The sequence below is a fragment of the Myotis brandtii genome, unplaced genomic scaffold (assembly GCF_000412655.1).
Source record: "Myotis brandtii unplaced genomic scaffold, ASM41265v1 scaffold44, whole genome shotgun sequence".
NCBI classification, from domain to species: domain Eukaryota; kingdom Metazoa; phylum Chordata; class Mammalia; order Chiroptera; family Vespertilionidae; genus Myotis; species Myotis brandtii.
In genome coordinates, this window is record NW_005366833.1 from 3,385,907 (window position 1) to 3,401,987 (window position 16,081).

Genomic DNA, 16,081 nt, shown 5'->3' on the forward strand with positions numbered 1-16,081 from the left:
GCCGACTTCCCCTCCAGGGTTGTCTTTAAACTAGTGGACAATAGTGAGAGTTCTCTGAATTTTGTCACCAGTTTTCTTTCCTTCAAACACCTTCTGCTGGGGGAAGGTTGGTATTTTTCTGTTCCACCCCAGAATCTCCTGTATTTTCTTGGCCACCACATTTTTAAGTTTTTAGCAAGAATTTGAACTCCTTTCCTAGTTTGTTTGCTGCTGGAGCATTTTTACTGGATTTTGACACTTTTTTTTTGTTCCTTTTGTGAGGTCTTCAGGGAGGAAAGGTCTGTGGTCCAGCATCCCCGAACCATTATCATGATGAAGTCCAGCTTCAGATAATTGTAAGACCTGGAGATCAGGATTTTGGAAAGCTCCCCAGGTTATTCTAATGTGCAAGGGAAGTTAAGAACCACTGCTATAGCTTAGTGCCTTTCAAATTTTAATGTACGTGCCCATCACTGGGGGAATGGAGTGGGGGAGGGCACAGCTAAAATTCAGATTCTGAACCAGAAGGTCTAAGGTGCTGCTCAAGCATCTGCGTTACTAACTAGCTTTCAGTGATACTACTGCTTAGACAACACCTTGTGAAAGGTTATGGAATTAACCTGGTTAATAATTTTGCCTCTTGGTTCCTGGTGGCCTCAGACTAACACAATGGCCTCGAGCTATCCCGTCTACGCAGCACACTCCCTGCATGAAGCTGGATGCTGTCATATTTACAGACTGTACTTTATCTAAAGTGCCCCAGGCTTGGGTGGCAATGAGTTCTACTTGGAGAGATTGGAAATTCTCAAGTTCTTGGGGTTCAAATAAGGACATGTAAGAGACAGAAGCATCCCCTCAGATCCCACTTCAGAACAGACTTAAATTGCACTTACCTGGGTCCCTGGCATGTGTCATCACTGCTCCCACACATAAATAAAGGCACACAAACAGAAATGGTATTGTTAGTTTGGCACCAGCATGCCACAATGAGAGTCAAAAGAGTAAGGTGAAGCCAGAAAGAGAGGAACAGTGAGCAATGTTGCCATCATTTCCGGAGCGGATGGATCCCAGGCACCTGACTGCACTTTCTCTATTAAGTGTAAAAGACCAGAGCCATCACCAAAACAGGGACTCAGGAAGGCGCAGGATAAATTTGAGCGGATGCAAAACCCGGGACTAGAGCCAAACTGTGATAGTGTCATACCACCACACGATGGCGCCATTGGCTCGAGGACCGTCTAGTGTCGGTCCCGGTGCGGTATAGATTTTGCGCGAGCAATCCTTAAATGAATGCACATAAGAGTGAAAATCTGGGCTGCTAGAAGCTGCTTTTCACCAGGCCAGGGACCTTTGATATTTAGAACAATCTAGCAATATGTAAGGGGCACCCAGCTGTTGAAGGCTGACCAGGTCGCTCTTGCTTGCTAGACAGAAGGGTCCCTACAGGAGTTGTGCACCTACACGATTAGTGAAAAAGGAATCTTTCACCCCTTTTGAGAAGTGAAAAATACTCTTCCATCTATTGCTTTTAAACTCTTTTTCAGTCTATTGAGGGCTTTTGTGAATGGAAGAGTACTTAGTGCTTTAATTGCATTTTTTTTTCACTTAATCTCCAAAATAGCCCTGTGGCTTTATTATTATCCCCATTTTACAGGTGGGGAAACTGAGGCCTGATGTGATTAAAGCAGCTTGCCCAAATCATGAAGCCAGGACTTGAACCCAGTTCAGTCTGTCCCCAAATCCTGTGAACTTAACCACTGTGCTATATTACCTTCCATTCAATATTTATTCACAAATGCACAAGTCCATACACTGGTCTTTCTTAGTCTTGTATTCTGTGAATTGCAGGGAAAAAAATCTTACATGATACAGTGTGACAGAGGAAGAATGGGTACTCTAGGTGCCCATAACAGGGGCACCTAACACATTCTTGAACAGTAAAAATTTCCTGGAACATCTTTATCTCTTTCCCTCCTTCCTAATGCTTCTTTATAACATGAAATGCTCTCAGCTGTCTCTGCTACCCAAAACGCAGCCTTCTCACCTAGGCAGTGCCCTGTACACAGTAACTAAACTTCCTCTATTGACTACTTCTTTCCCAGACCTCTCTCCCCACCAACTCCAGAATTTATTTTTCTCACTGAACTAATCTATGAAACAGAGACCGAGCTTGTTGCATTAATTCTTACTAAAGTGTGTATGACTGATAGTCACTGCAATATATTAGTTAAACAAGAGGTGTTTGGCTTCAATATAAAAGAACGTTCAGTAATGACAATTCAGTCTACAATACTTTGCTTGTTCAAGGAGACAGGCCCCGAGGAGAAGACAAAAGGTAGGGAGAAAGGATAAGACCAGCAGTTACAAAGAACCAATTAGAAATTATGAACTTATGCACACCTGTGGTGCTGACCTTTCAATGATGATGAGTAAAACTAAGAATAAAGCTATCTTGTAGGCTAATTCCATGATTTGGACATGATATAGCCCTCTTCTTAATTTTTTTAAAATTTTTCTTAACTGGAAAAGGACAGGCTAATTAAGAAACAAAGAAACCTGAGGAAATCATTGGCCATTTAAAAAATGATATAAACTATTCCAGGGTGACCAAATAGCCCTGCTTTTCTTTATAAAAATGTAGCTGATAAATGTGAAAGAAATGGTAAAACTAGAAAATGTCCATTTTTAACTCTTACTGAAAGAACTGATTCAGGTAACTAGGGCGGGAGATGAAACCATATGTGAAAGGTGAAAAAGGAAAGACTAAAGGGAAAATTGCAATGGATGGGTCTGGCTGGCATCACGTGACCCCACTGATCTTGCTTAGTGGGACAAAACACCTACTATGTGCCTTCCGAATTGATGCAGTATGAGGTGCCCAGTATTTCCTATGAACTCTCACCCAAATATCCGAATCCATATCTAATAAGCATCTAGAAGTAGCTTCCACTCTACAGGAAATATGTAGAATATGGAAACACATTAAATGATTCCACAAGAAAGCAAATATACAAACTCAGAATGGACGGCAATATGGGAGGGTCTGCTGTGAATAGAGGATACTTAAGAAACATAAGACCCAAATGCAGTGTCCGGACCCTGAATAAAACAAACCAACAGTAAAGGGAGAGAGACTTGGGATAATTGGGGAGTTTTTACAAGGACTTGGTATCTGATGATACCAAGGAATTACCGTTAATTTTGTCAGATGTGATAATAAAATTCTAGTTATGTATGAATACATCCATGTTTTAGAGATGTTTACTGAAGTATATAAGGGTGAGGTAACATTATGTGCCTTAAAATCTGAATCAAAAGGAAGAAAGCAGAAATAAGAAACATGAATCATGTGTGGCATAATCTTCATAATGGCTTAATCTTGGTGATGTGGGTATTGGGGTTTACTTTACCTGTCTTTATAGGTGTTTTTTTAATCATTGAAAAGTAAAAAGGCATGCCTACTTCCCGTGATGTTTGGTGGGTCAAAATAAAAATCAGTAGGTCAGTAAGACAATTCTCAGCTTTGATGGGACACACCACAGCTCATACTAGAGCTCCCTCAGTGTTCAGCCAGAACCCAAGTGCCCCCCCTTATCAAACTGCACTGCGTTCCATTTATCTGCCTCAGAAAGACAGGTGGCGCCATCAGCCTGGTTAGGTTTGGATTCGGTGCCTCCAAGCACTTGCAATGGGCGCACTACGGACAACTTGCTCCCTAAGACACTCACCTATATGTCTTGGCGGTTGGCTGCAATGGTTCTGCCAGCTTGGAGCTTGGGTCAGGGACCTGTTCAAAGCCAAGTGTTCTCCCGGAACTCCAAGAAGGAAATGCTCACTGATGCAGACGGCTCTGAAACACATGAGAGATGCTCGCCCTCATTCGTAATCAGAGAATGCAAATTAAAGCGTGCTGATGGGTTCAGGTTGTGGAAGGTCAGAACAACTGAGAACACTTGCTGACGATGCAGGGAAATGGGTATTCTTACACCTTACCAGTGGGAGTGTGAACTGGAACAGTGCCTGCAGGGGGCAGCTGGCAGCACCTGGTAAAATGACAAATGCATGTGCTCGTTGGCCCAGGATTCCTCTGGTAATAATTCACCCAACTTACACTGGCTCCCACCTCAAACCACGTTTGTCCAAGGTTACTCACTGCCATGTTGCTTGTAATAGTGGATGGTTGGAAAACGCCAACACCTACCGGAGGGGCCAGCTGAATAAATTATGAACAGCACACAATGAAATACTATGTAACTTTTTAAATGAAGAAATCATTTCTACAACCATATCAAATTACCTCCAAGACATATTAGAGTGAGAGAAAAAGCATGATAAAGCAACTGTGCATATAGTAGACAATCATCTATATATATAAAAGCCTAAGCGACCGTCCTACCGTTTGACCATCCGACCGGTAGGTATGACGCACACTGACCACCAGGGGGCAGACGCTCAATGCAGGAGCTGCCAAGCTGTGCTGACTTGGCAGCTGTGGTTCTTGGGTGACGCACCCGGAACCAGAGAGGAGGGAGCCCAATTCTGGGATGCATCACCTGAGAATCACCCTCTTGCAATCTGGAACCCCTCAGGGGATGTTGGAGAGCCAGTTTCGACCTGATCCCCGCAGGCCAACCGGTGCAGGAATCCGTGCACTGGGCCTCTAGTTTGTATATAAAAGTAAAAAAACTGCTCTGCTGTGTGTGCATAAACTGCCTCTGGGAGGACACTCAGCACATTAACAATGTTGGTTGTCTTCAGGTGGCGGGAAGGCGGGAGAATTTTCTCTTGACTGCTGAAATCTGTGAATGTGTGACCTGTTCAAAAAGTAAAGATAATAATTTCCTAACAACTGAAAACAAGAAGGAGTCGGTCGACTTTCAGACAGAGTTTAAAGGGAAGCGTGGTGATTTGGAGTCAGAGCTGGGCAGGAGCCGGGGAAGAAGAACAAAACACAGGTCAAGCCCATTTTAAGTCCGATTGACCCAGTCACTGTAGCTGACCAAACTAACCCTAGTTTCATCTCACCCTCAGGCTGCTGTCTCCAGGTGAGAGGAGGGACCTCTGGACGCCCCGGAGCCTGGCGACCCTGGCATCGTGGTGGCAAAGCCGCCAACGGCTGGGCTCTGTCACCAGCTCTCAGGGAGGGAAGCCCAGTCCCCGCCCACCTGGACAGTGTGACCCTGCGGAAGCAACTCAGCCACTCTAGACCTTCTGCTGGGTAAACGCACAGAGAAAAACGAATCTCGGAGACACAGCCACAGCCAGGACTAGAGCTCCTTCCGTGTTCCCATAGCATGTAGTGGAATCAAGTTCATTTTCCAAATATGACAGTTCAAATACAGACAGTGTCTGTTTTTCAAATCTATAAAATATGTACCTGTAAAAATTAAAAGTATAATCGGGGAAAATAAATAGTATCTACCTGGCAGGGCTGTTATGAAGATAAATGAGTCAATATATACACAAAGTAATAGAGTTAAAATAAAGTTTTGTTATCATTCTCAGAAAGAAAAAGATGAGACTTGGAAATACCTAAAGATCAGAATAGATGTAGCATCTGTTCTGCTTGAGGCTGTCCGTCATCCTAAAATGTGAGCCTGTGTCCACAAACCACACCAGACAACCACCTGAAGGAGGGCAGATGTGGGATCTTGGAGCTGAGAGGGGCCCCATGGGTCACCTCGTGTTCCTGAGGTAGAGCCATTTGATACTCACCATATGCTTCTTTCCTTAAACGGGCCACAGTCTGGATTCAGCCAATGAAATGTGAGCAGACAAGGGGCCATATTTTAAACATTGGCAATCATTTGAGGATGAAAATGAAAACTCGATACTAGTCAAAAACCAATGACATCTGAGGGCTGAATGAGAACAACCTTGGCTCTACTGTTTCCTTGGCTACAGGAATAGGACCATGGCCATGGCCACGATTAGGCCACAAAAGTATTGTTCTCCTGGTAGGATTGCCAGATCTAGCAAACAAAAACACAGGACACCCAGTTAAACTGAACTTCAGATCAACAATGAAAAAATCTTTAGTGTAAGTATGCATAGGCAACAGTTATGTTGTAGAATATAGGTATGTTTCAGGCAGTCTATAATAATAAAAGCGTAATATGCTAATTAGACCGGATGGCCTTCCCCAGGAAGCTGGGACTACGAGGAAAGCCTGGGTCCTGGGTGCCAGAGGGAAGCCGGTGCCAGAGGGCAGCCAGAGGAAGGAAGGCCTACTCTTGCACGAATTTCGTGCATCGGGCCTCTAGTACTTATATAATATTGCCTATGAGATGATAGATAGATAGATAGATAGATAGATAGATAGATAGATAGATAGATAGATAGATGATAGAGATAGATAGATAGATAGATAGATAGATAGATAGATAGATAGATAGATAGATAGATAATAGACAGACAGACAGAGATTGCCTGGGACACGCTTATATTAAAAAATTATTCACTGTTTATCTAAAATTCAAGTTTCACTGGCACATTGTACCTGGCTCTTGACCAAGGCAGTTAATCTGCGAGCTCTTCTTTCTCTGGCCTCAATTGGCCAGGAAATCTGGAAAGCAAAAGTGTTTGAGCCAACGAGGCTCAGAGCAAGTCACCAAAGCTCTGGAGTGAGAATGACTGCTTGGGTCAGTGCAGGAAGGAGCGGGATTATTCCCACCCACAGAGAGGGGCACTCCCATGGGCAAGTGGAGCCCTGGACCAGGGAAGGCTGTCTGGGTAGGCACCCCTGGCAAGCTGGTTTCCCCAGGCGGCAGGCCTTGAGGCCACAGCAGGAATGCACCTGACTTTCCCCACCCCTTTGATCACTGGGGGCCGCCAGGGCTGATCCTCCACAGGCTGCCCTGGCTTTCATAGTACCCATGCCACAAGGACTACAGCAGGATGCCCAAAACACCAGGGCATGGGCCTGCTCACCCCCACTGCCCGCTGAACACTCATCTACTCAACATGCCGTAGGTCCTGGTGGGGGCCTGCAGCACTGGGGAGCTCTGCTGGGGTTGCTCCAGGTGCCCTCCCCCCACCTCCTATGAGAGGGAGGCCATTCCAGAATCCTCAATCCTCCCTCCTCACTGTAGACTTCACTGTCTAACACTGTCCATTGTCAGGAAGGAAGAACTTTTCCTCTATACTCTTATGTTAATAACTGGGGACCTGCAAATTAAACTAACAAGACACATCAATAGGAGAAAAGGCACACCATTTTTATTAATATTTACATGCATCTGGGAGCACAGAAAAGAAGTGAAACTCACAGAAATGGTTAGGGGCTTATATACCATTTTTTAAAAGAAAAGAGGGCCAGAGCTTCAAAAGGTGACAAATGGGGCGAAGGCGTGACTAGAAAATACCGGGGAACTGATGGAAGATAAGGGCGATGCTGGTAAGGCCTGTGTATGGGAACTCACCTTGGTGTTGACTCCCCATCTTCAATAATGAGAGTTTATCTTCTCTCCCTGGTGCAGGGCAGGCACCTTCAAGGGGAAATGTATGCCCTGCCTTTAGGCAGCACAGGGAGGGCAGAGAATTCTTCCTGCTTCTGTTGATTCTCAACTGCCTCCAGCTCACTGAGCCCCTTTACTGCCCTGCTCCCAGGTGGAGCTGGGGGATAGTCCTGTTGGTCACCACTCTCCCCAGACGCTTACACAGACCACGGACCTCCCCCAGGTGAGCAGGGTCTGAACTGCACGCCTACAGGGGTTGGGAGCCCTACTCTGTCCATCTTCCCTGGCTCTTCCACTCTCCCTCCCGCCTCAAGGCAACTGTTTCCCCATCTTCATTCCAAACCCTTACTGACTGGGTCTAACTTCAAGTTTGGGAGGAGTGGGTGTGTGAATCCTCCCCGAGTCATTTTTCTTGTAATTGATCAAACCAATCCATAACCCTGAAGGGTAAGTCATTGTCCGCTCACCCCCAGCTCCATGGGGGGGGGGGGATTTACTCACTATCACTCCTCACTTCTGAACACGGGTGTGGACTCCCCTCCCCCCAGGAGCCTTATCGCAGCGATTCGGAGAGATCCCCTTGTGCCTCTTACACTGGGAGAGCATTTCATTCGCTGGGTTGGGTAATTTAGGCACAAGCCACCTATTCTCAAATATCACAGCTAGTAGATTTGTTTTCCTCCCTCCCTGCGGGGCTGGATTGGCTGTCTCCGGAAGGCTGTGCCGCGGACAGGGGTGGGTTCAGCGGTCCTCACTGTCCTGTGGATCCCGGAGGGCAGGAGGGTGCCTGCTCCCAGAGCCCCAGCTGAGGAGGTTTGGGGGGAGGAAATCCAGGCCCCAGATGGTTAACAGAGGTCGCAGAGCGTTCCAGATGCAGGGGTTTGTGGGCCACACTTTGAGAAACTGTGGATTAAATGATCTTCCTGGTCTTCTATGATTGGTCTGGCAGGTTTAAGACAGCTGTGACTTAACATTAGGTTTCCTTCCTGGTGGTTTTAGAGGATTCATATTTGAGTTTAATCTGTGAACCACTGTACTGTCAGTGTACCCGCGATCCTTTCTGTGGAAATCTCTGTGGCCAACAGGCACAACCATCAGCAAAACAGAAACTTGTCAGGAATTCCCTGCAGAGCCAGAGTCGAGCGACTGGGTGTGTGTGTGCCGGGTCTGTAGTCACAGCTGTCCTGGAGGAACTCCTACGACTCGAATAAAATAGGACATGGCAAAGATGCCTTTGGACAGCCTCACACCTTTCTTGTTTGGCCAAGGGTTTCATTATGACCAAGGAGTCCAGGAAAATGCTGAGTTCATCCCCCTTTGCCCTCACTGACCGCCAGGGGGCAGCCGCGTCGGAGAGAACACTCAGTGATGTAGGCTGCACAGCAGGGTCTCTCCCTCCGGACCTGATGGATTCCTGACAGAAAGGGAGAGCAGGGAGGGTTCTGGCTGCTCAAATGCAGGATCTGCTTCCCACCTCTGACGGAGGCATCTCTGGACCAAAAGGAAACCAGGGAGCTGGGCAGAGAAGGCCCAGGAGCTCTAAAAAACCTGGGACATCTAAGCCCATAGAATGGATCCGAATTACTGGGACCGAAATCCACCTCCACCTCCACAGAGCTGTCCTTGGGCAAGTTACTTCTTTGCGTCCTCATCTATCCAAGGGGAATAGTAATACCACAGACCCATGTGGTGGTTGAGAGGTAAAATGAGTTAACAGAGGTGGATCACTTTAACAGTGGTTCTCAACCTGTGGGTCGCGACCCCTTTGGCGGTCGAACGACCCTTTCACAGGGGTCGCCTAAGACTATCCTGCATATCAGATATTTACATTACAATTCATAACAGTAGCAACATTACAGTTATGAAGTAGCAACGAAAATAATTTTATGGTTGGGTCACAACATGAGGAACTGTATTTAAAGGGCCAGAAGGTTGAGAACCACTGACTTAGAACAGTGGCTAGCACAGGCTATCCAAGATTTATCAATGATTGCTCCTGAGTCCCACGTAACTCCAAACCATTCTTGGAAAATGCCAGATTCTGAGTAGAACTGGATTTTAATCTGGTTTTTAATAAGTTAATTTGTATTTGGATTGGATCTAAAATATTTTAAAATAATAACATCTAACAGGTGCTTTGAATTGCTAATTTGAATAAATCAGTGTTGGATTAACAAGATTTTTTTCTATGGGTACAAACATGGATATATAGACACGATTCTGACAGATACTTACAGGGTACTTTGGCAAATCAACTATTCTATTTAATGAGCTATGTATGCATTATGCCCAATTGCCAATTATGCCCAAGCTAAAGATATATAATAAAGTGTCTGTGATACTAAACCCCATTAGACATGATGTTTCTTGAAGATTCCGGGCCTGCAGTGAATCACGGATATTACTGCATTGGAGACACTCAGACAGGCTGGTCCACAGAGCTCTCCTGGAGGCAGGAGACTGCACGCATCCACGTTTGCTGCAGGCATTTTTATTCATTCATCAGCTTTGTTTCCCTACGTGGCTGTCCACTCAGGCAGCCCCAAGTGACATGTGTCTGCCTGGCTGGTTTTAGGACAGAGACGCCATGTAGAGATGTGCTGAGGTCAGAACGGAGGCCTGGGGTGACCAATGCAGATAGCATGTGCTCAATAAAGTCAAGTTCGCTACCTCCCTTTCCAACCTCTCCCTACATTTTTATTTCAATTCCCGTGAGTGAGATTTTTTGGAACTCTGCCCGAACTGAAACCACTTCCTTTTTTCTCAAAGGGAACAGGCTGAGGGAGATGGAGTGGCAAAGATTTATCAATAGCTTTTATAGCGAATCCTTTTACTGCCCAAGCTGTTCTCTTGCAACCCGTACACTTTTCTTCCTTCTCCCTACGTTTTCCCAGGGTCCCTACTTACTATGCCGCTTGGCAAAGCAGAAAAAGACACCTCCCAAAACAGCACTCTTTCTGGTCTGGCAAATTAGAAAAAACACACACACACAGTCTGGATTTCAGCCCCTTCGTGCAAACACAAAATATACAACCACCTGCAGCAGCCAATGTCACCCAGTGTTCCCCAGAGACAGGAGCCAAGGAGGAAGGCCAGGGTGTGCACGGAGAGCCAGTGTCTTCCGGTGAAGACAGAGCCACTTGCACTGCATAGCGGCCCTGGGCGGAGAAAGGGCTGGCTCCCAAGTCAAACTCACCTGCCCTCCCTCCACGGAAGCCACCACACATCCGGTTCCACCGTGTTTGAATGGGAGGCAGAGATTCCTTCTTTCCCCCAAAATGCCTTCCACGGACCTTTGGAGTCTTTCTTAAATCACAGAGCAAGTGCGAGGTTGTGGTTTAAACCACCGAACTGTGACTCGGGTCTCCTGGAGGGATCCTTCATCTGAACAACTGCTGAGTTTACTTTTGGTTGAGTCCAGTGGCTTTGCCCACAGGATACAGGAAACTCTTGACACAGCCTACCAACTCCAGCAAACTCTCGGAACCCAATTAGTGAGTGGACTCCATTGAAAAACCACCACCCTTGCTGTTTACCTTCACACTGAACTAGCAAATGATACAGTGGGGACTTTGAAGCAAATCACTGAAGGCAGGATTGCCTCTTCCGAGACTCCTCTGCCCTCTAAGATTGGAATTTGGGGAGGATGCATTTGGAAATGATTTTTTTCCCCAGTAATGACAACATCCAGTACCACATAAGAAATGAAATTGAAGCATTGATCTTAATCTTCAAATATAGGATAGCTCCAATATTAAAATTAACATATAAATTTAGCATCCATCTTATTTTCGACTCACTTCTGCTGAGCAAATGCACATATAAAGAATGAATCACTGAAACAGTATGCAGTGAAATCAAGTTCATTTTTCAAATATGTCAGTTCAAATGCAGCCAGGGCCTGTTCTCTGGGCACCCAACAAATGTTCCCCAGAGGCACCCGCCCCTCCCGTCACTCATCTAGCCAGGGTGCAGCAGGGGACCTTGGGAGACGAGTTCCTGGTGAGCAAACCCTGGAACATGTGGCCCCTACACTGCATACCCCTCCCTACGGCGCAGCTTCATTTTACCAATTGCGAATGTTCTTGGGTTCTTAGAAGCCTGCCCTTTACCTGTAACAGCCTGGCCCGGAGGTCCAGAATCACTGACCCTTTTCCCTGCTACCTGTTGTCACTCCAGGTGGTTCTACTATTAATTTCAACCACAGCCACCTACCTGGCTAACAAATGCCTTGCTTCTCAATGCGTCACCGCAAATTGCAATATTACACAGTGAGACAGCACCTCACACCTGTTAGGATGGCTATTATGAAGAAGACAAGAAATAACAAGTGTTGGCGGGGATCTAGCGAAAAGAACACCCTTGTGCACTATTGGTGGGGTTGTACATGAGTGCAGCCACTGTGGAAAACAGTGTGGAGGTTCCTCAAAACAATGAAAACAGAACTACAACATGACTCAGCAATGCCCCTTATGGGTATATAGCCAGAGAAAATGAAACCACTATCTTGAAGAGATACCTTCACCCCCATGTTCATTGCAGCATTACTCACAATACCCAAGGTACGGAAACAACCCAAGTATCCATCAATGGATGAATCAATACAGAAATGCTCTTTACTAAGTGAAATAAGCCAGTCACAGAAAATGAAATCCTGTCATTTGCGATGGTATGGAAGAACCTAGAGGACATTATATAGGCAAAATAAGCCAGACACAGAAAGACAAATACTGCATGATATCATAGATCTATGTGGAATCTAAAAAAGTCGAACTCAAGAAGCAGAGAGTAGAATGATGGTTGCCAGGGGCTGAGGGGTGGGGAAAACAGGAAGATATTAGTTAAAGGGTATAAATTTCCAGTTATAAAATAAGTAACTTCTAGGGAACTAATGTACAGTATGGCGACTACAGGTAACAATACTGAATTGTATAGGTGAACGTTGCCAAGAGAGAAGATCTGAAATGCTCTCACCACACACACACGAAAAGGTAATTATGTGAGGTGATCGATGCATTAACTAACCTTATTGTGGTCAACATTTCACAATGTACACATGTATCAAATCATCACAATGTACACCTTAAACGTACACAGTGCTACATGGCAATACTATCACAATAAAGCTGGGCAGAAAGATTGTTGATAGTTCTTAAAACTCAAAGCTCCGGGGCAAAATCTACCTCCAGGAGTCACTGTCAACTAGGAATCACGACTTACTGAAGTTTATGCTAATATCTGGCCCTTTCCCAACCAGAAGCTTCCAGAAGCAGGCATTTCTGATCCCAAATGTGTACTCAGTCTAATCACTAACACAGATGCTAACGTTATTTGAACTGGATCTAGGCCTTATGTACCGAAGTTTCCTCTTGCCACCGAAAAGGAACCCCAGCATCAGAGTTTGTATCCCTGAGCTCTTCTATTGGGCATAGATTTTAGAAGAAAACCCAAGAGTGTGATGCAGAGTGAGGTGGTCCTCAGATCTCAGTGAGTTCAGGAATTACCTGGGGAGGATGATAAAAATACAGGTGCTTTGCCCAGCAGGTGTTGCTCAGTGGTTGAGCATTGGACCATGAGCCAGGAGGTCGCTGGTTCAATTCCCAGTCAGGGCACATGCCTGGGTTGGTGGCTCGATCCCCAGTGAGGGGCATGCAGGAGGTAGACGATCAGTGATGTTCCTCTCTCACGGATGTTTCTATCTCTCTATCCCTCTCCCTCCCTCTCTCTAAAAAATCAATAAAAACATAAAAATATATACACACACACACACACACACACACACACACACACACACACGCTTAGACTACCAATGACTCTGAACTCAACATGGGAATCTAAACCAGAAGTAAAGCATCAGGTGCCTGGATCACATTTTGAGACAAACTGCTGTAGAACATGACTAACCCAAAACATCTTTTTTTTTTCTTTTTAAAAATACAGTTTTATTGATTTCAGAGAGGAAGAGACAGGGAGAGACAGAAACATCAGTGCTGAGAGAGAATCACTGACCAGCTGTCTCCTGCATGCCCCTCACCGGGATCGAGCCTGCAACCCGGGCATGTGCCCTGACCTCCTGGATCTTTGGTCCACACTCTACCACAAGCCACGCTGACGGAGCCAGCACACATCTTAGATCAGTGATGGCGAACCTTTTGAGCTTGGCGTGCCAGCATTTTGAAAAACCCTAACTTAACTCTGGTGCCGTGTCACATATAGAAATTTTTTGATATTTGCAACCATAGTAAAACAAAGACTTATATTTTTGATATTTATTTTATATATTTAAATGTCATTTAACAAAGAAAAATCAACCAAAAAAATGAGTTTTCGTGTCACCTCTGACACGTGTGTCATAGGTTCGCCATCACTGTCTTAGATGAACAAAGCATTGACTCTCAGAGTAATAGCTGGCTGGTCCTCACTAGAAGAGGAGAGAGGCACTGCGGTTTAGTGTGGATTAACTTCCTATGGGGCTGGCTTGACTCAACTGCAAGTGGACATCCGAGCACCCAGATGTTTTCTCTGTGACAGATGGGACTTAACTAGGAGCTGGTTGATTTTTTTCTATTTTCATCCAGACATTCAGTTTCATGTGAAAGAGAAACTGTGTGCCCATGGGCAGACGAGAATTCCACACGCCTTTGTGAGACAGTCTTTGAGAGCTGAGCTAGAATCTACTTCAACCAGAGGGGACTCAGCCGTCAGGACTACAAAAAAAGCAAGACTGAACGCTGGAAGCCAGATTAAGATTTGTTAAAATATATTTTTATTGATTTCAAAGAGGAAAGGGAGAGAGAGAGAGAGAGAGAGAGAGAGAGAGAAACATCAATGATGAGAGAGAATCATTGATTGGCTGCCTCCTGCACTCCCCCAACTGGAGATCGAGCCCGCAACCGGGCATGTGCCCTTGACTGGAATCGAACCCAGGACCCTTCAGTCTGCAGGCTAACGCTGTCTCCACTGAGCCAAACCAGGTAGGGCCAGATGTAAGATCTTAACAACCAATTTCTCCCTTCTGACCCCTGTCCACACTCACCCCACCACAGAAAACATTTCTTGCCGAAGAAAATTATGTTGAGGCCTAAGCAAACCTGCACCAGCCATGAATACGCTGCCTTAGAGACAATTCCATTTTGCTGGCACTGCAGAAAGCAGTGACTGGCAATCTGTGGGCGAAACCGAGCTGTGAGAACGCTGCATCTTAAGCCAAGTTTTGCTCCATCCATCATTCAACCTGCAGAAGTCACAGCTGAAGCCGAGCACCAGCAGCTCACACGGGACCTGTCATCATGGTTGCTTGTTAAGTAAGTGTGGGTAACTTTTGAGATGAAGATGCCTTTGAAAGCACATTTGTCCTGGGTAGGCCCAGGCATCAGCCCATCACCACCACATTACACGTCCTTTACGTGTGTCTTTAGAATCAGGGTTTGTCAGAGTATTCCTCTCCACCTCCTCGCATTCTTCCTTTACGTAAACACTAATGTCTAAATAGAACTCTAACAACAAATCATATTTCTTTTTAAACCTCTAATATGCAACTATGTCGAATAAATACACAGTAGTCCAACTCATAATAGTGAGTTTTTCCCCCTCAAAGATATCTCATTCCAAAAGAGCCCAACAGAAATAAAAACGAGATGTTCCTTTTGTTTTAAATATATTTTTCCTCCTGGGACCCAGCTGAGGGGCATCTCGGGCCGAGGAGTTGCTCTCCTCCCTCCCAGACTGAAGGGCCCCTCAACACTCTGGCACTGGGAGCTCTCTCTACATCTGTCATCAAGAGGCTTGCATTTGTTTATTTCCTTTCCTTCCCACATTCATTAGTCTGTCTGAGCTAAGCAGTCATCGTTCCTTTCAAGCACTCTGAAGAATGAGAATAGTACAAGAAGTGGTCAGTGTGGGCACTGAATATCATTGTTCGAAGACTCACTTTTAAAAATAGCTGAGCATGATCTAGCCAGTTTGGTTCAGTGGATGGAGCGTCGGCCTGCGGACCAATGGGTCCCAGGTTTGATTCTGGTCAAGGGCACATACCTTGGTTGCAGGCTCCTCCCTGGCCCGGGGCCCTGGTCGGGGCTTATGCACGAGGCAAGCCATCGATGTGTTTCTCTCACATCGACATGTCTGTCTTTCCCTCTCTCTTCTACGCTCCGTAAAAATCAATGGAAAAATATCCTCGGGTAAGGATTAACAACAACAAAAAACATACCCAAGCAAAAAGTCTGCCATACACAGGCAGCACCCCAAATTGCTTTTAAAATAAAGCATGTGGGTGCGGGGTAAGCCCTGCTTTTCAATGTTGTGTGGTGGTCATCTTCCCCAAGTGACGACGACGAGGGAATTCACTTCTACATCCTGAACGCAACGCTACTGAACTTCACAGGAGCAACAGTTCTCGCACAGGGAGTGTTTTCTCTGTGTGGGGCGTGCCAAGCACCTTACTTACTTCCCGAGCTGTAGACTGTCTCATTCTCACTTTGATTGTAACGGGAGTCTCCATGACCATCCCTGCTTATCTTGGACTCACGGGCAGGTAACTGGGACAATAACGTACAGGGAGCATTGTAACACATAGCAGGCACTCAATAAGTATCTGTTGAAGAAATAAATGAATGGATAGAGGCACTGAATGAACGCTATTCTTG